Source organism: Aotus nancymaae, unplaced genomic scaffold (assembly GCF_030222135.1).
Source record: "Aotus nancymaae isolate 86718 unplaced genomic scaffold, 86718_ANA_hifiasm-v0.15.2.pri h1tg000016l, whole genome shotgun sequence".
Classification (NCBI taxonomy): domain Eukaryota; kingdom Metazoa; phylum Chordata; class Mammalia; order Primates; family Aotidae; genus Aotus; species Aotus nancymaae.
Genome location: NW_026988428.1, coordinates 37,972,445 through 37,993,310, shown reverse-complemented (window position 1 = coordinate 37,993,310; position 20,866 = coordinate 37,972,445). Strand labels below are relative to the sequence as shown.

The window sequence follows — 20,866 nt, the reverse complement described above, 5'->3', positions numbered from 1 at the left end:
GAGCGGTTGGTGGGAAAATGAGTGGAGGGAGGAAAGCAGACCTCATGGAGGGTCCGTGGGTGCTCAAAGAGGAGACCAGAGCCCTGCAGCCCTTGGCGTCGCTCAGGGACTTGTTGCCAATGGCTCTGAGGAAAGGGCTAGCATACAAAGTCCCTTGAGATGGACTTACCTTCTTATGAAATCGCCCGGCACCACCTCTGAGTGAGCACCTGATGGGCATTGGGGAGGGAGGAGCGGAGGATGGAAAGAGCTGTGGATTCTCAGCACCTTAGCAGGGGGCGCAGCCACACTCACAAGCTCTTACCCTCCTCAGACCTCCACCTCCCTCTGTAAGGGATCAGGGAGTAGGGAGGGTGGAGCGGGAGGGGAGGAGGCCCAGGTTTCTTGCTTTTCCCTCCAAAGTCTCCCTGGGAGTTGTTCATCTTCAGCCAGGTTCTGAGCGTTATCTAGAAGACACACCAGGGAGCTAGCTCCAGCTCTGCCCCGGCCTTATCTTGCCTGCAGACACTCAATTAACCTCTTCTCGCCCTCAGCGCCTGTGAGGGGCATCTTCCTCCCATCCCTGGTGGGTCTCCTTCCCGTATGTCTCTCGGAGGCTCACAGATATTCCTGCATCTCCATGTCCTCCCCCTGCCCATTACTTCTCAGTCTAGGACACCTCTGGAAAGGAGGTGTCTTCTATTTTCTCTTGCTCCTTTCCCCTGAGCTAACCCTGCCGTGATCCCTGCCAAGCCCTCCTAGAGCCTTCATCTCTCCTCTTCCATTCACCCTTTCCTTAGAGCACAGGCACTCCATGGCCAGGTGCGGCGGCTCACACCTGTAATCCCAGCACTTTGGGAGGCCAAGGCTGGCAGATCACTTGAGGTCAGGATTCGAGACTAGGCTGGCCAACATGGCGAAACCCCGTCTCTACTAAAAATACAAAAATAAGCCTGGCATGGCAGCGCGCTCCTGTAACCCCAGCTACTCGGAGGCTGAAGCAGGAGAATTGCTTGAACCCGGGAGGCAGAGGTTGTAGTGAGCCGAGATCCTGCCACTGCACTCCAGGCTGGCGACAGAGTGAGACTACGCCTCCAAAACAGCAACAACAACAAGACAAAGGTACTCTAGTTCCTGACTCTTACTCCAAAACCTCTCTGGGGCCTATTGTCTATGGTTCTTTTATGGATTTCACAGTGGTACCTCTTCTCCACTCCCCACAAAGCCTCAGCTTTCCAGGCTACTGAGGGGAGAAGTGTGTGCAGTTCTTTCCATTGCCAGCAGAGGGCAACACACACAAACCCAGGCAGAAGGGTGGGAGGTCGACGGGTCTGGGGTGGGGTCACCCTATTGAGTGGTGGGACAGAGGACACTTGTAGCCTAGGGACTGCCTTGGGAGCAGGATTAGCGAAAAATTTCTAGGATCATTAAGTGGGGGTGGGAATCTCTAGTTCTTTGCCTTATTTACAAACTCTGTAATAGCTAATAATACCAGCTACAATTTGAGGCAGACACTTTATATATAATATGTCAAATTTTTGGCCAGACGAGGTGGCTCATGCCTATAATCCCAGCAGTTTCGAAGGCTGAGGCGGGTGGATCACGAGGTCAGGCGTTCGAGACCAGCCTGGCCAACATGGTGAAACTCTGTCTCTACTAAAAATACAAAAATTAGCCGGCGTGGTGGTGTGCGCCATAATCCTAGCTACTCAGGAGGCTGAGACAGGAGAATCCCTTGAACCCAGGCGGCGGAGGTTGCAGTGAGCCGAGATCGAGTCACTGCACTCCAGCCTGGGTGACAGAGCAAGACCCTGTCTTAAAAAACAAAACAGGCTGGGCATGGTGGCTCATGCCTGTAACCCTAGCACTTTGGGAGGCCGAGGTAGGTGGATCACCTGAGGTCAGGAATTCAAAATCAGCCTGGCCATCATGGTGAAACCCCATCTTTATAAATAAAGTTAAAATTAAAACAAAACAAAACAAAAGTTAAATTCTCAAAATAACCACGAGGAACTATTATGTCCATTTTACAGAAGGGTAAACCGAGGCTGAGGAAGGTCAAATTATGCTAAATCATGTGCTTAAGATCACACAGCCAGGAACTGGCAGAGGTGGGATTCAGTGGTCCTTGCGAGGTGGCCCATGCCTGGGGGAGTCAGCTCCCTCCCTCCCAGGCTCGATGTGAGGAGCCTGGAAGGGGCCCTGGTGGCGCCCACAAAGCCCCTTCCTTCCGGCACCCAGCAGGGTTCAAAGGAGTGGCTGGGAAGCTGGGCGGGGGGACCCCTGCCTCCACAAGCCTCCCCCAGCCTGGCCAGATGCCTTTGGGGCCTGGAGACAAGGGCCAGAGAATGGGGCTGCCATAAACAGTGTCCGGCTGCACCATAAGGCTGTAAAACCAGCCCAGCAGAGCTGGAATGTAGAGGGATCCAGGAAGGATTTTCCGGTGGGTCTGGCCTGATAGCATCTTTGGGGCCTGGGGTCAAAAGGGAGCCCACCTCCCTTCCCTCCCTCTTCCCAGCCATCCTGCTGCCCTCTCGTTTCTCCTTCCCCCACTGCCCCCTCCACTCCCACTTCTCCCCCCATCTCCTCCTCTCTTCTAGAGACTTCTGTCATGTTTCCGTAGCTGTATCTAGGTGTCTCCACCTCTACTTGGTCTCTCTCGACCCCTTCCTCTCTGGGAGGTGGCGTGGCACCCACTTGAATCTGTTGGCTGTGTGACTTTGGGACTCCTCTGCCTCATTTCCCCCATCTGTAAAATGGGGAATAATGCTGGCACCTATCTCAGAGGCTAGATGAGGTAAGATCCGTAAAGCATTTAGGACAGTGCCTGCCTCATATTAAATACGGCCGAATCGTCTGTTAATGTAATAAATATCAGTGTCTGTTTATTCTGGTTTCTCTTCCCTGCAGAGGGATCTGGGTCAGCCAGTGGGCTTTTTCTCTACTTATTCCGTCTCACAGCCTTCACTTGGGTCCAGGAGGTGGTGGGTGGCCTCGAGACTCTAAGGACAAGATGAATGCTGGACATCCCACCTCCCACCAGGCCAGACCCCCAAGTCTAGCTCTGCAGACCAGGCTGCCATCCCTTCTCTGACCAGCAGAGGGCAGCAGATGCCCGGACTGTGACCTCCTGGAAGGGGTGTGTGCTCACCTGGCCCTGCTGAGGGCCGAGGAGGGCGACGGGGAGGGCCCAGTGGTTGTGTGTCTGTGGCAAGGCTAGGTTAATTTCCAGGTGCCTCGCTTCTGCCCCTGTGCCTCAGTATGTGAGGATGAGGTGGGAAGGGGTGTCTTGCCTTATTATCCATGTTGTGACATGTTCAGGGTCAGTTGTGTGTTTTAGAATGTACCAGAACCACCAAATCAGCGTCCTGTGGCCCAAAAGGACTCAGAGATTATCTAATGGGCTGATCCTCTTGTCTTCCGCTGGGGAGGCCGAGGCCCAGGGAGGGCAACATGCTTGTTCAGGCTTGCATGGTGAGCTTGTGGCCGAGCTTTCAGATGCTTCCTGCACCACGCTTACTGGTGTGCATCTGGGGGTTGGTGAGAAGTAGGTGTGTCAGCTGTGCCTTACAGAAACCCAGACCTGCTTTCCCCACCCCCACCGCCGGGGCTAACTCCCGGAAGAGGTCTTGTCCACCCCTTCTCTGGCTTCCCTTTCTCTGCACCAGCCTCTTCCTCATGGCCCAACTGACAAGCTGAATGAAGGATATTCACCTCTCTCCCTAGAATCTAGGTGTCTGGAGGTCGGGGCTCTTGTAAGGACAGTGAAAGCTGCTGTGATGACTATCGTGGCCAACCTTTGTAGAGGACCATTGCCACACATCAGATCATTTCATTACTTAATCCCACATCAGCCGGGCGCGGTGGCTCACGCCTGTAATCCCAGCACTTTGGGAGGCCGAGGCGGGTGGATCACGAGGTCAAGAGATCGAGACCATCCTGGTCAACAAGGTGAAACCCTGTCTCTACTAAAAATACAAAAAATTAGCTGGGCATGGTGGCGCATGCCTGTAATCCCAGTTACTCAGGAGGCTGAGGCAGGAGAATTGCCTGAACCCAGGAGGCGGAGGTTGCGGTGAGCCGAGATCACGCCATTGCACTCCAGCCTGGGTAACAAGAGTGAAACTCCGTCTCAAAAAAAAAAAAAAAAAAAATCCCACATCAATCTTTCCAGGGAGGCACTCTGGCTATTCTCATTCTACACATGAGGAAATTGAGGCACAGAAAGGTTGAGGGCCTTGCCCAATACTGCACAGCCAGCAGGCAACCAGGTTCTCCCAACCCAGCGACAAGTACTAAGCAGGATGGATCCTAAGCAATGGTTCTAGCTACAGCCCCAGTAACCCCCTCTGGCTGCTTGTGGAATGCTCAGCACGCACCCAGCACTTCTCATTTGATCTTGGCTGCTCACAATAACCCTGTGGCATATGTTTGATCTCCCCTTTGCAGATGAATGAACAGAAGCTCAGTTTGTAAGCAGAAGGACCAGGCTTCCATCTGAGCTCTGGGCAGGGGCTCTATGTTAAACCCATGCACTTAATCATCCACTGGTCTGGTGTTCTCAAACTTTACATCACCTTGGGATTTGTCAAAATGCAGATTCTGACTCAGTAGGTCTGGGGCAGGGCCTGAGATGCTGCATTTCTTTTTTTCTATCTATCTTTTGTTTTTTTTGAGATGGAGTCTCACTCTTGCCACTCAGGCTGTAGTGCAGTGGTGTGATCTCAGCTCACTGCAACCCCCACCTCCTGGGTGATCAAGTGCTTCTCCTGCCTCAGCCTCCCAAGGAGCTGGGATTACAGGCACGCACCACCACGACCAGCTAATTTTTGCATTTTTAGTAGAGACGGGGTTTCACCATCTTGGCCAGACTGGTCTTGAACTCCTGACCTTGTGATCCACCCGCCTCAGCCTCCCAAAGTGCTGGGATTACAGGCGTGAGCCACTGGAGACACTGCATTTCTGTAAGCTCCTCCAGGAGGTGCTGATGCTGCTGGTGCCCGGATTGTGCTTTGAGCACTACAAGTGGATAGCTTCTTCTGGTCCTCATACAATGAGCTTTCTCTGGACTTTGGTGTCCCCATCTGCAAAACAAGAGGATCCCAGGAGCCCAGATTCTCAGTTTAGCCTCGTTCCATCCCCTCTGTTCCCTCGCCAACAACTTTGGACCATCTCCAAGCACTTGGCATTACGTTCTCTTAGAGTAGAGGGGCGGACGTGATTTTAAAGACTTTGAAGTGTGCTCCCAATTTCTAACAGATGGAAAAACCAAGGCCCTGGTGGGAGTGGGTCCTTTTTCAAAGTCACAAAGCTCATTAGTAGGTATAGAACTGGAACCCAGATTGCTGACTCCCAGTCAGGGTCTGCACTCCTCCTTGGGTGCTCCAGGTATCCACAGGGAGGTGCAGATGCTGGGAAGTGGGAGGCCTGGGGGCTCCCATGAGAGGCTGGATGACAAACCATTGTCGTGGGCAATAGCTTCAAAGGGGAAATTGAGGCACATAGGGGCAGGCTGCACTCCTTTCACTGGCCTCATCCTGTTTGTCTGGGTTCTCCCTCCTTCTTCCCTACCTCCTCTGCTTCCTGCTGTCTCTACTCTCCCAGCCCTGGCATTGCATCTCATCTCTGTTCTCTGGTTGACTCTGTTCCCAGCCCCTCAGGACTCAGAATCACAGGTGTGACTTTGAATGGTCATTGAGCAATTTGCATGGCCGGCTCCACTCTCCCTTTCTCCAGCTCAATCCGACCTTCCTATGACCTGTGCCTGGCTTTCTGCAGCAGGAGACCTTTAGGACAGACAATGCCCAGAGGCTGACAGAGGGGACCTCCCTGTCTGAGAGGTCCTAGAGCAGGAAAGTGGGTCTCATCCAGGCTGTGGGGATGGACCTCCTGCAGGAGCCGGACTGGGTCGGGGTCTCTAGAACCTTCCCCCTGCATTCAGATCCATCTCTCTCCTGCTTCAGCTGGGAGTGCGGTGGAGAGTTCACAACCCTTGATCTTTTCATGCCACTGACACTGCTTGTCCTCCTGCGAGGTCTGCTGGCCTCACATTTACCTGGAGAATGAGCTGCACATCAAGTGGCTTTCCAGGGTAACGACACCACAGAGCCAGCGCGCAGAGCTGGGTCCCGCGGCTCACCTGGCTCCAGGTGGGGGGACTCAGGTGGCTGAGGAAAACTGGGAATGAAGGTATCCCAGCTCTCAGCTCCCTGCAGGACGCAGACTGGTGAAAGCAGGAGCCAGCAGCTCTCTTCCTGGCCTTTTTCTACCCCCTGGGTGGAGGCCTGATAGTTATTCATCCCACATATACCTACTGAGCATTGCCCATGTGTGAGGTAGTCTGATGACCATCAGCCATCAGAGCTTGAGCGCAACTCAGGTCTTGGTAACTGAAGGAGGAGAGCTCTCTACATGGGCCAGAGGGTGTGAGGGAGGTCCCAGCAGCAGAGAGACCTTTCCTGGAGTCAGGAGCTGAGGCAGCATGGAGCAGGAGTGAGATACCTCCCTGCCCTCTCTAACTAACCCCTTCTGCACATGGGGCGTCTGGTCCTTGGATGGTGAGCTGGGCAGGTTGCTCTCTCTGCCTCTCCTGGCCTCATTTCTCTACTTTGACAGCACGAGGCTAAGCCAAGAGTTCTGGGAAGATGACTTAGAAGCACCCAGGGGCATTACAATTCTGTTTCCTGATCTGTAATTACAATTCTGATCGAAGTGCTCTGAGGACCTGGGGTCAGGACCTAGCATTTGTTCCCCTATGCCCTGCTTGATTCTTCTGGGCAGCCAGGTGATGGGTAGTAGAGGCAGAAGGCTGGAGGACCTCCTGCAACCCCTCTTGAAGGCTAAGGGGGCACTCAGGGCCCTTCCTGCTCTGCCAGGCTGCAGTTTGGGGAAAGCCACTGTGCTTAGTTTTTACCAGGCACTGAGTGGCATTCATTTACACCCAGACAGGTGCTTATTATTATTTTTTACTTTTTATTTTTTTGAGATGGAGTCTCGCTCTGTCACCCAGGCTGGAGTGCAGTGGCACGATCTCGGCTAACTGCAACCTCTGCCTCAGCCTCCTGAGTAGCTGGGATTACAGGCATCCCGCACCATGCCCAGCTAATTTTTGTAGTTTTAGTAGAGGCGAGGTTTCACCATGTTGAATCGTGGGAAGGAAACTGAAGCCCTGAAAGGTAAGTGGAACAACCCTGAGCTTTTTATTTAGTTAATTTTTAAATTTTTTATTTGTTTGTTTATTTATTTGAGACGGAGTTTCATGCTTGTCGCCTAGCCTGGAGTGCAATGGCTTGATCTCAGCTCACTGCAATCTCTGCCTCCCAGGTTGAAGCGATTCTCCTACCTCAGCCTCCCGAGTAGCTGAGATTACAGGCATGCGCCACCATGCCCGGCTAATTTTTGTATTTTTGGTAGAGACAGGGTTTCCCCATGTTGGCCAGGCTGATCTTGAACTCCTGACCTCAGGTGATCCACCCTCCTCAGCCTCCCAAAGTGCTGGGATTACAGTCACAAGCCACCGCGCCCGGCCAATCCTGAGCTTTTTAAATCTTAGGTCCCCACCACTGCAGGTCTATAGCTTTTTGCTCCACTTTCTCTGCATTGGTTTCTCTTCTTTTGACAGACAAGACACTTTCTTTTTCCATCTCCTTCCTTCTTACCTATCTCTTCCTCTAATCTCCAGAGAAGCTGCTCATCAACTGTTTTTTTTTCTTTTTTGACAGAATCTTGCTCTGTTGCCCAGGCTGGAGTGCAGTGGCGGGATCTTGGCTCACTGCAACCTCTGCCTCCTGGGTTTAAGCGATTCTCATTCCTTAGCCTCCTAAGTAGCTAGGACTATAGGCACATGCCACCATGTCTGGCTAATTGTTTTGTAGTTTTCATAGAGACGGGTTTCACCATATTAACCAGGATGGTTTTGATCTCCTGACCTCATGAGCCACTGCTTTGGCCTCCTAAAGTGCTGGGATTACAGGCGTGAGCCACCACACCCGGCCTCATCAACTCTTTTCTGAGAAGTCCTCCCTGTCATCTGCCAAGTTTTTTCTCCAAGGAGAGTCCATATTCCCTGGTCTCACCGCATGAATGGGGGTAGAGAGGGCCACAGACATCACCTCTGACTGTCATTGTTGTTCCTGGCTCCCCTGGCCTCCTGTTCCCTCCTTCTCATCCATCAACAGTTTTTGCCCTTCCTTCCTCTTCAGGATTTCAGAATTCTTTATTTGGTTTACAACAGAGGTAAAATGCTAGAGTAATTAATTCCCAGAGAGAAATCCTCTCCAATCCCAGCAGGAAAGATTGAGGCTAGATGTCTGAAAAAACTTCCAAATAGCCAAAGAGAGTAGTTCTGAATAAGGGTGTGGATCCAGCCGGGTGCGGTGGCTCATGCCTGTAATCCCAGCACTTTGGTAGGCTGAGGCAGGCGGATCACCTGAGGTCAGGAGTTCAAGACTAGCCTGACCAACATGGAGAAGTTCTATCTCTACTAAAAATATAAAATTAGCCAGGCATGGTGGCAAATGCCTGTAATCCCAGATACTTGGGAGGCTGAGGCAGGATAATCTCTTGAACCCGGGAGGCAGAGGTTGCAGTGAGCCGAGATCACACCATTGCACTCCAGCCTGGGCAACAAAAGCGAAACTCCCATCTCAAAAAAAAAAAAAAAAAAAAAAAGGGTGTGGATCCAAGGGGAAAGGCTGATCTCTCTCCAGGCTTACAACCTTCTTCTAATCCCCAGTCCCCCCTTTTCATATGCCCCCAAACCCCTGCTAGAGTGACTTGGTGCCCATCCCCTGACCTCTTCATGAATGCTGCCAGGGAGTCAGAGGTCATGGGCTACTCGGGGTCCCACTGATGCTGAAGGATGGACTGGGGCACCCTCCCACCCTGGCCTTACCCATTGTCCCTGTCCTGGGCCCTCACCCACTCTAGCTATCTCTCATCTTCTCAGGATGGGACTCTTGGAGGGTCTGAGGGGAGCCGGGTCTGTGTGCGGGAGATCTGAGGATGAGCCGTGCACATCTGTGCAGCCAGCTGTGCCTGTGGCTGTGCATGGGGTGAAGGCATGCCTGGGGGTCTCTGGGTGCCTTTGCCTCAGTCCATGCCCCAGAGCTCCAGAAGTCCCGTCTGGTCTCTGTCCTGCCTCTGGCTCTGGGGTCAGCTGCTAGGTGTGATGAATTGTGAGTGCACAAGCCTGAGAGAGTCACTGACCCTATGAAGTGGGAACACTGACACCTGAGGCTTCCCTGAGGTTACACTGAGCACCCTGGGGCCCCAGGCCAGCTCTGCTGCCCACCATTTGGCTAAATGGGCCCTTACCAACCAGGCCTACCTTTCTGAAAGTAGGCACTGGTGGAGGATGGAAGGGCTGTGTTGGGGACATTTTGGCTCTTCTTTCTAAGGGCTCCTGGTCTGCCTCCCACCGGGAGCTCTGGAGTGGTGGGTTTAGAGATGGGCAGAACCCATCTGTCCCAGCTGCACCCTCCATGGCAGGTCCAGAATTACCCTGTACTGGGTCAGCTACCGACCCCTCGCCACATCTTTGTTTTTATTTTAATTTAATTTTTTGAGACATATAGTCTTGCTCTGTCAATCAGACTGGAGTGCAGTGGCTTGATTATGACTCACGGCAGCCTCAACCTAGACTCAAGTGATCCTCCTACCTTGGCCTCCCATGTAGCTGGGACCACAGGTGCACCCACCATGCCTAGCTTATTATTATTATTATTATTTTTTTTTTATTTTTTTTTTTGGTGGAGATGAGGTTTCACCTTGTTGCCCAAGCTGGTCTTGAACTCTGAGGCTCAAGTGATCTTCCCACCCTGGCCTCCCAAAGTGTGGGGATTACAGACGTTAGCCATGGTGCCTAGACTTTATTTTTTTTTAAGATGAGGTCTCACTCTGCCGCCCAGGCTGGAGTGCAGTGGTATAATCATGGCTCATTGTAGCCTCAAACTTCTGGTTTCAAGTGATCCTTAGGCCTCAACCTCCCAAGTAGCTGGAACTACAGACATGTGTTTGCCATCATGCCTGGCTAATTTCTGATTTTTTGTAGAGATGGAGGTCTTGATCTGTTGCCCAGGCTTGTCTTAAACTCCTGGCCTCTAGTGATCTTCTGGCTTCAGTCTCCCAAAGTGCAGAGATTATAGGTGAGAGTCACTGTGCCCAACTTTCCCCACATATTTGAAGAAGAGTTTGTTTGTTTTTGAGATGGAGTCTTGCTCTATTGCCCAAGCTGGAGTGTAGTGGCACAGTCTCGGCTCACTGCAACCTCTGCCTCCTGGGTTGAAGCAACTCTCCTGCCTCAACCTCCCAAGTAGCTGAGATTACAGGCGTGTGCCACCGCGCCAGACTAATTTTTGTATTTTTAGTAGAGACGGGGTTTCACCATGTTGGCCAGCCTGGTCTCAAACTCCTGACCTCAAGTGATCTTCCCACCTCAGCCTCCTAAAGTGCTGGAATTACAGGTGTGAGCCACCACGCCTGACCTGAAGAAGTTTTAAAAATGGTTCAAGTTCACGTACAGAACATTATCATTGCACTTGGTTCTCTCCACACTCCTTTAAGGTAATGGTGGGTCAAGGGAAGTTTTTCTTCCTTTTTTTTTTTTTTTTTTTTGAGATGGAATCTCGCTCTGTCTCCCAGGCTGGAGTGCAGTGGTGCGATCTTGGCTCACGGCAACCTCCTCCTCCCAGGTTCAAGCAATTCTCTTGCCTCAGCCTCCTGAGCAGCTGGGAATACAGGTGCCTGCCATCACACCCAGCTAATTTTTTTGTAATTTTAGTACAGACAGAGTTTCACCAAGTTAGCCAGGATGGTCTCAATCTCCTGACCTGGTGATCCACCTGCCTCAGCCTCCCAAAGTGCTGGGATTACAGACATGAGCCACCGCGCCCGCCTGGTCTTTTCTTCCTTTTAGTGAATGAGGTCACCAAGGCTCTGCGGGGAGGTGTGCCCAGGGTCACTAGCTGGAGAGTGGCAGGTTAGGAACTGAATGGGGCTAGCCTGTCTTCTCTTCCAGTGCTCCTTCTGGGCCCTGCTCCCTCCTGACCAGGTGCCCTTGGGGCTGGAGCTGCCTATTGGGTCTCTCACAGAAGGTGGGCCCCTGGGTTGCCTGTCCTCTGCATCAGCAACCCTGGGCCCCAGCTCTGACCACGGGTGTGGTGGTGGGAGGCGGAACTGCCTGTCCTGCCTCCATGTGGCCACAAGGGGGCTCCGGGACCAGGTTTTTCTTTTTGCTGGAGCTGCAAGGATTCCCAGCAATCCCAGCACCCTGAGCTTTTCTGGAAGTGCTGGTTATCCTCCTGAAGCTGCCACTGAAGGGTCTCTGCCAGGCTGGGAGGCTACCAGAAAGGGCTCAGCCTTTGCACTTTCTAATCCTATTCCAGAAGTACCTCCCTTCTCTTGGCTAGGAAGTCCTTCCAGTGGTCTACGCTCCATTTCTATTGCTACTGGCAGGAAGAGATGGGGCTGAGTGAGCCACTCTTCTTTCTTTGCATTACCACTCCCCTACCCCATGCTGGAAGGGAAGTACTTGTTCTCATCCCCATTCCCTGAGCATTAGCGCTCAGACTGCTCTCCTGTTACTGCTAAGGGCTGGATAGACAGCAGCATCAGGAAAGATGTAAGTTAGACTTCAGGAAGGACTTCCTGACAGAGAAGGCCATGGGCTGCTGGGTTTGGGTATCTGAGGGAGGTGAACAAAGGAAAGTTGCCTGTTCATTCATCCGGGGTGAGGCTCTGGGAAAAGTCCTCTGTGCTCCACACCTGCAGCTATACATCCCTGGAGTGGGTAGTGGGGCCGAGGTACAGTGGTTTGCTTTGTGTCTCCGAACCTCAGGGAACCACGGATATTGCTGGCTCCTCGGGCTTCTGGGATGGGGAGGAGATCTGCGTGGGGTCTCTCAAAGGGGTGGACAAGAAACTCCCTGAACCACTCCCTCCCTTGGCTGGCGAACCCCGGCAGAGGGAAGGATGACACGATGGAACAGTTTTCTGCATCTGCTTCAATGGGCTTTTGGAGCCCCTGTGAGGGCTTCAGATTCTCGGGTTATCATCAACCTCCTGGGCAAAGACTGAGTCATGTAGGTGGGGCACTTCCTGCCGCAGGAGATGACCCTGTGCAGGGTGTGAGGGTGTCTGGTCCCCTCCATTTTCTGCACCTTGACTTTCCAAATGGGACGTGAAATGTCATCTGTCTCTTTCCTGGCTGTCTTCAAAGCTGAGGGGACCCTGGGGTTGAGGGAAGAGCAGGCCTTTGGAGTCAGACCCTACCTCATGGAGCTGCATGGTGGACTGCTCTGTCTCAGTCCCTGCATCTGAAGGGCAGGGTAGAATAAGAACTCCTGCTTCCCAGGGCTGTGGTGAGCTTCAGGAGATGGCGGATGTGAAAGGGCCTTGGCGGGCACAGTACAGCAGGTGCTCCTTGCCCAGCCTCCTTTGTTGCTGGAGAAGGGAGATGTGTCCATTTCCCAGATTGGAATGAGGAGGCAGGAACAATACTAAGGCCAAGGCCAGATCTCTGCTGGACGTGCTCCAGAGTCAAAGGTTTGGCCTCCACCTCTCCCTGGCTCCTCCCGGTTCCTCCCCTCCCTCTTCTCACAAGGTCGTTCTCTGGCTCTTCTTTCTACTCTGCACCCACCTGCTTTCTTCCTTTTTTTTGTTTTTTGGTTCTCCCATCCTTCTTTCTCCCCCTTTCCCCTTCAGCTTTATTTTCTATTTCCTCTGTTACTTTACTTCCCTCTCTCCCTCCCTCCCTCCCTCCCTCCCTTCCTTCCTTCCTTCACTAAGCATTAAGTTGGGTGAAAGAGATGATCTGAGGCATTAAGTAACGCCCCTCCCTGCTGTTCCCACATCATCTCCAGAGGCGTTTTCTTCTCAGTCTTTCTTTCTGGCCTCCCCACTAGGCTGATGCTTCTGTTCTGTGGGCCTGGGATGGGAAGGAAGGTGGTAATAAAATCCGGTTCAATTAAATGTGTGCCTGTATTTGTGTGTATCCTGGGGAGAGAGCTGAACAGCACATGGTGGTCCCTGCCCTTGAAGGACTTGTGGCCAGGGAGGGAGGCTGGGCTGTCAGCAGCAGCGTGACAAGTGCTGCCTCAGACGTTTAAATATGATGCTGGGGGCTGGGCACAGCGGCTCATGCCTGTAATTCCAGCACTTTGGGAGGCTGAGGCAGGCAGATCACGAGGTCAGGAGTTCGAGACCAGCCTGGTCAATATGGTAAAACTCTGTCTCTACTAAAAATACAAAAAATTAGCTTGGCATGGTGGCATACACCTGTAGTCTGATTCGCCTGCTGAGGCAGAGGAATTGCCTGAACCCGGGAGGCAGAGGTTGCAGTGAGCCGAGATCGTGCCACTGCACTCCAGCCTGGGTGACAGAGTGATACTCCGTCTCAGAATAAATAAATAAATAAAAATAAATATGGTACTGGGATCTGAGGAAGGATATCAGGAAAGGTTTCACAGAGGAGGTGATAGTTGAGACGGGTTTTGAGGGATGAGCTGGAGTTTGCCAGCTGCAGGAGTGGGTGGAGAGAAAGGCATTCCTGTCAGAGGGACCACCATAGGCAAAGACATGTTGCTAAGAAAGGGCGAGGAGAATTAGGGAACTGCCAGGGAGCTTGCGGGAGGCTGAAATCCCAATCCAGAATGGGAGCAATGATGCCCAATGGTCAGCTCACCAGCCATGTGAGATGGGTCCAGAACAGGGCAGTGCTCCCTGCTAAATGAATGATGAGGAGTGGTGGGAGCTGGGGATGTGGAGAAGTGTGCCCTGGACCCTCATCTCCTCCCTACTTGCTGGCTATTCTGCTCTGGAAAACCTACAGTAACTGATCCTGGCTTGCCTCACCTATAAAACGGGGATGGTGAAGCCTTATCTCCTGAAGATGGGTCAGACAGACCGGGCTTCTTCAGGTGCCTTTCAGCCTTGAGAGCTGTATAGGTTTGTGATCACTTGGGGTTTGTGTGACCAGGGAAGTCTTCATGGAAGTGGAGGATTTGGTATCTGGCTTTAAAAGATGGCTAATATTGAGTGAAATTGAGAGGAGTGGGGAAGACCGGTGGGGGCCATGCGGACAGGGCCGGAGACAGGACGGTACAGGGCATGTGTGGAGCACTCGTGCCCAGCTGGCTCTAAGGCAGGAGAGGAGAGGACATGCCTTGTGCTGTCAGGAGGTGCGTGAGAGTCAGGGGTATCAGCACAGGATCTGCTCCCTGCCCCCTGCACCTCTTGGGATCAGACTGAATTGGGAGCCTGGAACTGGAGACATAGGGTCTGCGGGGATGACTGGGAATCAGAAACATGCAAATGAGATACAAACAGCAGGTGAATCACACCCTCCCGTGCTGCCGTCTGAAGGCTGTTTTGTGGGGGTCTGAGCCACAGGACAGAGGGTCCTGCACCCTTCACCTTCCCTGCCCGGGCTCCTCTTGCCTTACTGGCTAAGCCTACAAGATTTTGGGGACACAGCACCATCAGCTCTTTCCCTTCTCCAGGCCCAAGAGCGATTCTTCCCCCACGCCTCTCCTGCTGGAGCCCTCGATCCTCCAGTTCATCCCTGGAGAACTTGCTCGGTTCATGTGGAAGCTTCCCAAAGCCTGCAGGAAGCGTCTGAATTTCTCTGACAGGGACAGTGAAGAGCATGACCTGAGACAGAGGGAGTCACTGGGATGGGGTCAGAGACAGGGGACACCAGAGGGTAAGGGACAGTGTGTTGAGAAGCCCGAGAAAAACAGAGATATCCAGGGAAGTGGGGAGACGCAAACCAAGCGAGCAAAAAGTGCCCCAGAGACCCCGAGAGACACATTCCAGCAGAGACCCTGAGTGACAGAGACAGACGGAGAGAGCCCTTCCCATGTGTGCAGCCCGGGACTCTGTCAGCGTTCTCTCGCCTGTCTGCCTGTCCCTGGCTGACGGTCCCTTTGTCTGTCTAGCTCTTTGTTTGTTTGTCTCTTTGTTTGCCTGTCTCCCTCCTGGTTCCCCCTTTCTTTCCCCTCTGCTGTCTGTCTGTCGGTCCAGACCTCTCTGGCTGTCACTGCCCTCTGCCTGTCCACTCTCTCTCTGGAGAGCAAACTGGCCACTGGGATCGTGGGGCCCCTGTGTCCTTGCCTCCTGGTCTTGGACGGGTTCCCTCTTTTCCTTCTCCTGATTTTGGGTCTCAATTTCCTCCTCTCTAAGGTGACCCCACCTTCTTCCTCCTGTCACGTTTATGAGCCTCAGGCTCATAAGAAGAGTGACTATATTTATGGTTGCTCAACATCCTAACAAAGGGTTTAACGCATTTGAGGAACAATATTGCTCTTCAACCTTCAAAGGACAAAGCAAGAAGACAATCACGACTGCAGCATGGAGCACAGTGGTTAGATATTCACAGGGACTTCCTAGGAGGGTGGTGTGGAAAATATTAGAGCAGGCCCACTAAGAGGTTAAACAATCCCTTTCATAACCCCCTGAGGAGGAGTCCCATGGCAGAAGATCCGCAACATGACCCTCCTTAGTTTGTGTGGTCTGAGAAAAATGCTTTTGATGTTGCAAGGTAGTAGTGACTTGCAAGGATGGCACAACCCGTGCCACCCCCCACCCCAGGCTCCCACCTGCACAGCCGCTCAGGTGGCTGGGGATTGGGACCTGAGGGAAAAAGGGTGTGGAGGAAGTGCTGTCTCCGCACCTCCAGCCTGTTTCCCGTCACCTTCCCAAGCTGAGGACCACCCCGCCCTCGCCCCCCACCCCCTACAATCCGTGAGAGATGGCTGCTGGGGACGGAGTGATGTATGTAATGCAGATAAAATGTCAGCAATTCTAAATGGGTCCGGAGATGCAGCCGTGGGGGGGAGAGGGAGAGAGGGCGGAGCAGGGGGGAGAGAGGAAGGGAAAATGAGATGTGGTCCTTAGCAGGGATGGCAGCAGGGACAGACACCCTCCTCTCCCCAGCAGAGGCCAGAGGAGGGGTGGGCCCAGGAGGCAGGAGCCCAAATGAGATTTTGAAGAGGGAGCTGGAGGGTGGGGGCTAGAGGGGAGGAGGAGGCGGGCGGGGGCAGTGGGGCCGGAGCTGCTGATGTATAGCGGTTTCATAACTTCCTCAGTATTAAAGGCAGGTTCATGGGGAGGGCAGCGCCATTAATCACCAGGCTGAATGGGGCTGGGATTTGCTGAGAGGCGCGCTTGCTGTCTGCTGCGCCTGCTCGGCTCAGGGTGGGAGGGGGCAGGCAGGGATGTCCCTCCTGAACCAAGGGGTGAGACCCCAGGACACCATTCTGGGTGTTGGGCAAGTGGGTCCTTGCCTGTAGAGGTGGGAAGCCGGGGGCTGAGGACCCTGGCAGGAAGAAAGAAGGATGAGGAGGGTTGCAGCAGGGGCTAGGAGAGGAGGGTCAGGGGCTGTGGGGAATGATGGGGGCAGGCAGACAGGACTCTAGGGGAGGAAAACTGGGGAGGGAGGATTGTGCATTTGAACATGAAATTGATCACATGTAAATATAATGCAAATGACATGCAAACGAGCATAGGATTTCTCTGGGTCCACAGCTCAAGCATTCTCTTTCTTGGATTGAGCATTGGGGCCCATTTGCATTCAGTTCTGGGCCCAGCGCCTTGTTTCTTTATTATTCATATTTTCAGAGGGAGAACTCAAATCTCACTTGTTAAGGAGTGGTGGGGCCAAGGTGAGCTGGTCCCCTGGACTTCCTGGAAAAGGGAAAATCGACATGCTTGAGTGACAGTGAGGAAGCTGAGTGGTAGGACTCCTGGGCTACATACCTGAATTAATGGGGGTCAAAGAGGCAGAGGCTCAACCTTAAGGTAGAGAGGTGGAGAGAACAGACATCCCCATAGCTTATCTGATACAGCAGATAAGACAAGAATGCGTCATGTGTTCTGTGAAGTAGGAATTGTCATCCTCTCTTCCAGGTGAGGATAGAAAATGATTACCCCAAGGTTCACAGAGGTCATCAGCTTCCTAAGCTGGTAAGTACTTGCTGGCAAGTACCAGACCTCCAGCTCCAAATTTCCTTGAAAGTTCAGTGCTCCTTTCAAACTACTATAAGAGCATCCTGGAATGGGGTGTGGTGGCTCACACCTGTAATCCCAGCACTTTGGGAAGCTGAGGTGGGAGGATCACTTGAGCTCAGGAATTCAAGACCAGTCCAGGCAATAGAGTGAGACCCCATCTCTACAAAAAAATGTAAAAATTAGCTGAATGTGGTGGTGCACATCTATAGTTCCAGCTACTTGGGAGGTTGAGGTGGGAGGATTGCTTGAGTTTGGGAGGTGAAGGTTGCAGTGAGCTAAGATTGTGCCACTGCCCTCCAGCCAGGGCAACAGAGTTAGACTTTGTCTCAAAAAAAAAAAAAAAAGTTGGAGTTGAACAATGAGAACACATGGACACAGGGAAGGGAACATCACACATTGAAGCCTGTCGGGGGTGGGGGGCTAGAGGAGAAATAGCATTAGGAGAAATACCTAATGTAGATGATGGTTGATGGGCACAGCAAACCAACATGGCACGTGTATACTTATGTAAAAAACCTGCACGTTCTGCACATGTACTCAAATTATAATAATAATAAAAAAGGGCCGGGCGCGGTGGCTCACGCCTGTAATCCCAGCACTTTGGGAGGCCGAGGCGGGTGGATCACGAGGTCAAGAGATCGAGACCATCCTGGTCAACATGGTGAAACCCCGTCTCTACTAAAAATACAAAAAATTAGCTGGGCATGGTGGCGCGTGCCTGTAATCCCAGCTACTCAGGAGGCTGAGGCAGGAGAATTGCCTGAACCCAGGAGGCGGAGGTTGCGGTGAGCCGAGATCGCGCCATTGCACTCCAGCCTGGGTAACAAGAGCAAAACTCCGTTTCAAAAAAAAAAAAAAAAAAAAAAAGACTGGATGCAGTGGCTTACGCCTGTAATCTCAGCACTTTGGGAGGCCTAGGCGGGTAGATCATCTGAGGTCACGAGTTCGAGACCAGCCTGAACAACATACAGAAACCCCTAAACTCTGCTAAAAATACAAAAGTAGCCGGGTGTGGTGGTAGGTGCCTGTAATCCCAGTTACTCCAGAGGCTGAGGCAGGAGAATCGCTTGAATCCGGGAGGGGGAGGTTGCAGTGAGCTGAGATTGTGCCATTGCATTCCAGCCTGGGCAACAAGAGCAAAACTCTGTCTCGGAAAAAAAACAACACAAAAAAAGGCCAGGTGCAGTGGCTCACACCTGTAATCCCAGCACTTTGGGAGGTCTAGGCAGACGGATCACCTGAGGTCAAGGAGTTTGAGACCAGCCTGACCAACATGGTGAAACCCTGTCTCTATTAAAATACTAAATTAGGTGGGGGTGGTGGCAGGAGCCTGTAATCCCAGCTACTTGGGAGGCTGAGATAGGAAAATCGCTTGAATCTGGGAGGGAGGCTGCAGTGAGCCAAGATCACACCATTGCACTCCAGCCCGGGCAGTAAGAGGGAAACTCTGTCCAAAGGGAAAAAAAAAATCCTTGAATGAGATAAAACAAAATTAGGGAGCAGATATTTGCATTTTCCACAGGTAATTATTGAGCACCTAATAGGCAGCAGGCCTGTGTTCACAAGAGAGAAGCCTGAGTGTTGACCTCCCAGGACACACAGGCTAGTAGGGCCATAAGGTATTTTAGCAATAAATGAACCACTTAATAGTTGGTGACCAGAGTCGCCAGGGAGGTACAAGCAAAGGGACAATGAGGAAATGCTTCCAAGGGAGGTGGCATTTGACTTGGGCCTTGGGAAGTGGGTAGAATATATTCAATGGCAGAGATAGGGTGAGAAGAATGTTCCAGGCCAAGGGACAACAGGGGCCATTGAACAAAGGCAGGAGAGGATAAGCCAAGCTTTCTGCTGTGCTGGAATGTGGGGTGTGTGGGGACATGTGAGGGAGGTCAGGCTGCAATGGTGAGGTGGTAAGCAGAACTTGAGAGGGCTGGAAGGCCAGGCAGGGATGTGGAAGTTGACTGGAGGCCAGCTGGGAGCAGGAAAAAGGGCCAATCATTCAGTCAATCATTGATTCAATCAATGTTTATTGTACACCAACCCTGTGCCGGGGCTATTCTTGTAGCTTGGGATGTAAAAATCAGGTGTGGTCTGTCTCTTCAGGAAGCTGTCAGTGGCAGTGTCCTCATCACTAGAATGGGACTATAAAAGTATGTTCGGCTGGGCGTGGGAGCTCACACCTGTAATCCCAGCACTTTGGGAGGCCAAGGCAGGTGTATCACCTGACATCAGGATTTCAAGACCAGCCTGGCCAACAGAGTGAAACCCATCTGTTCTAAAAATACAAAAATTAGCAGGGTGCAGTGGTGGGTTCCTGTAATCCCAGCTACTCAGGAGGCTGAGGCCGGAGAATTGCTTGAACCCAGGAGGCAGAGGTTGCAGTGAGCCGAGATTGCACCACCACACCCCAGCCTGGGCAACAGAGCAAAACTCCAACTCAAAAAAAAAAAAAAAAAAAAGGTATGTCTCTCAAAGTGAGGATGAAAGGAAATACTCCACATAAAGCACTCAGGGTGGTTTCTGGTGTGGACGGTTAGTTATTGTTGTTATTACCCTAATCACTATTCTGAAAGGTGTAGAGTGGAGGACAGAGACAGGGAGAGGGGTCAGCAGAGAGATGAGAGGGGCAGTATGGGTGGGAAGGAAAGGAGAGGTTCAAGAGGGCTGCAGGGGCAAGAGAAGGCAAGCGACAGAGCCAGAGCCAGGGGCAAGGAAAGTGTCTTTTGGGAGCATTGCAGTGGGAGGAGCAGGGCTCAGAAGAATCACCCTAGGTTGAAGTTCCTGCTCTGTGACTGGTTCCCTGGGAATGCAGGGCAAGGCAGGGCTGGGGCTAGGTGTTGAGTAGCCTGGAAGCTGGGATTCTTGGGTCCTCCTCCCACTTGGCTCCATGGCCACTCCCAGACTCCTCTTTCCAGTTGCTTAATTTGACTCAACTTGTGAGAGATGCTCCTCCGGTTCTCCAAGTTTCACTTCCATCCTTCCTGCTAAAGGACTTAGGGATCTGACCTGTTCCCTTGGCTGTCTGTCTGTCTGATGTCTGTGTGGTCCCTCAGGATAATTGCTCTGGACAACTCTAACACCACTCAGACAGATTGTCCGGCCTCCTGGCCCCGACATCTCCCACCACTGCATCAAGCCAAATTACTCAGCCCCCCCCAGCCCCGGGCTCTGGTGAAATCCGATTAGCGAGGAGAGAGCTGCACTGAGCTGACAGCTCCTCCGATAATTGCTTCCCAAGTAAGTGATGCAAATCAGCCCATCCAGCCTACTCCTGCTCTTCTCTTGGGGACCCAGGTGTCCAGGCCCCAGGAGATGGAGGACACCAGAGTTGAGGAGACCTAGATGCTGTCATCTGCTTCCAGTTAAGTGGGCATAATCCATAAGGCTAGGTTGTGCTGCCTTGGGGCCAAGGTGTGGGTGGCAGGGTGGCGAGGCTGAGCCAGGGACCCCAATGGCTCTGCATTTCTGTCTTAACTGAGAGGGTGTCACTTTGTCACCTTATTCTCACCCCTTGGAGAATAATCTCATTTCCCTGTAAGGTAGATAAAGGCAGAGATACAGAAGATACAGAGACAGAGAGATGGCTGAACCTGTTGAGAAACCAATCAGACAGATGCAGTGGCTCACATCTGTCATCCCAACATTTTGGGAGGCCGAGGTGGGACGATCACTTGAGCCCAGCAGTTCCAGACCAGCCTGAACAACACAGTGAGATCTTGTCTCTACAAAAAACTTTAAAAACTAGCTGGGTGTGGTGGTGCGCACCTGTAGTCCCAGCTACTGGAGAGGCTGAGTGGGGAGGATTGCTTGAGCCTGGGGAGGTCGAGAGTGCAGTGAGCCATGATCACGCCACTGCACTCCAGAGTGAGATCGCAGATAG

At 52.4% G+C, this 20,866-nt stretch overlaps 1 protein-coding gene across 2 annotated transcripts in view; it reads left to right on the top strand.

The window, feature by feature from the left end:
• The first annotated feature begins 485 nt into the window (after window positions 1-485).
• Window positions 486-20,866, top strand: part of SMUG1 (single-strand-selective monofunctional uracil-DNA glycosylase 1) — a 30,784-nt gene continuing 10,403 nt past the window's right edge. Inside the window, exons 1-2 of one of the 2 annotated variants that reach the window (XM_012450359.2) lie at window positions 486-1,101; window positions 16,885-16,941. The gene's annotated coding sequence lies outside the window, so the exon portion shown is untranslated. The remainder of the gene's footprint in view (window positions 1,102-16,884; window positions 16,942-20,866) is intronic. The other variant, XM_012450360.2, reaches the window with a different exon arrangement.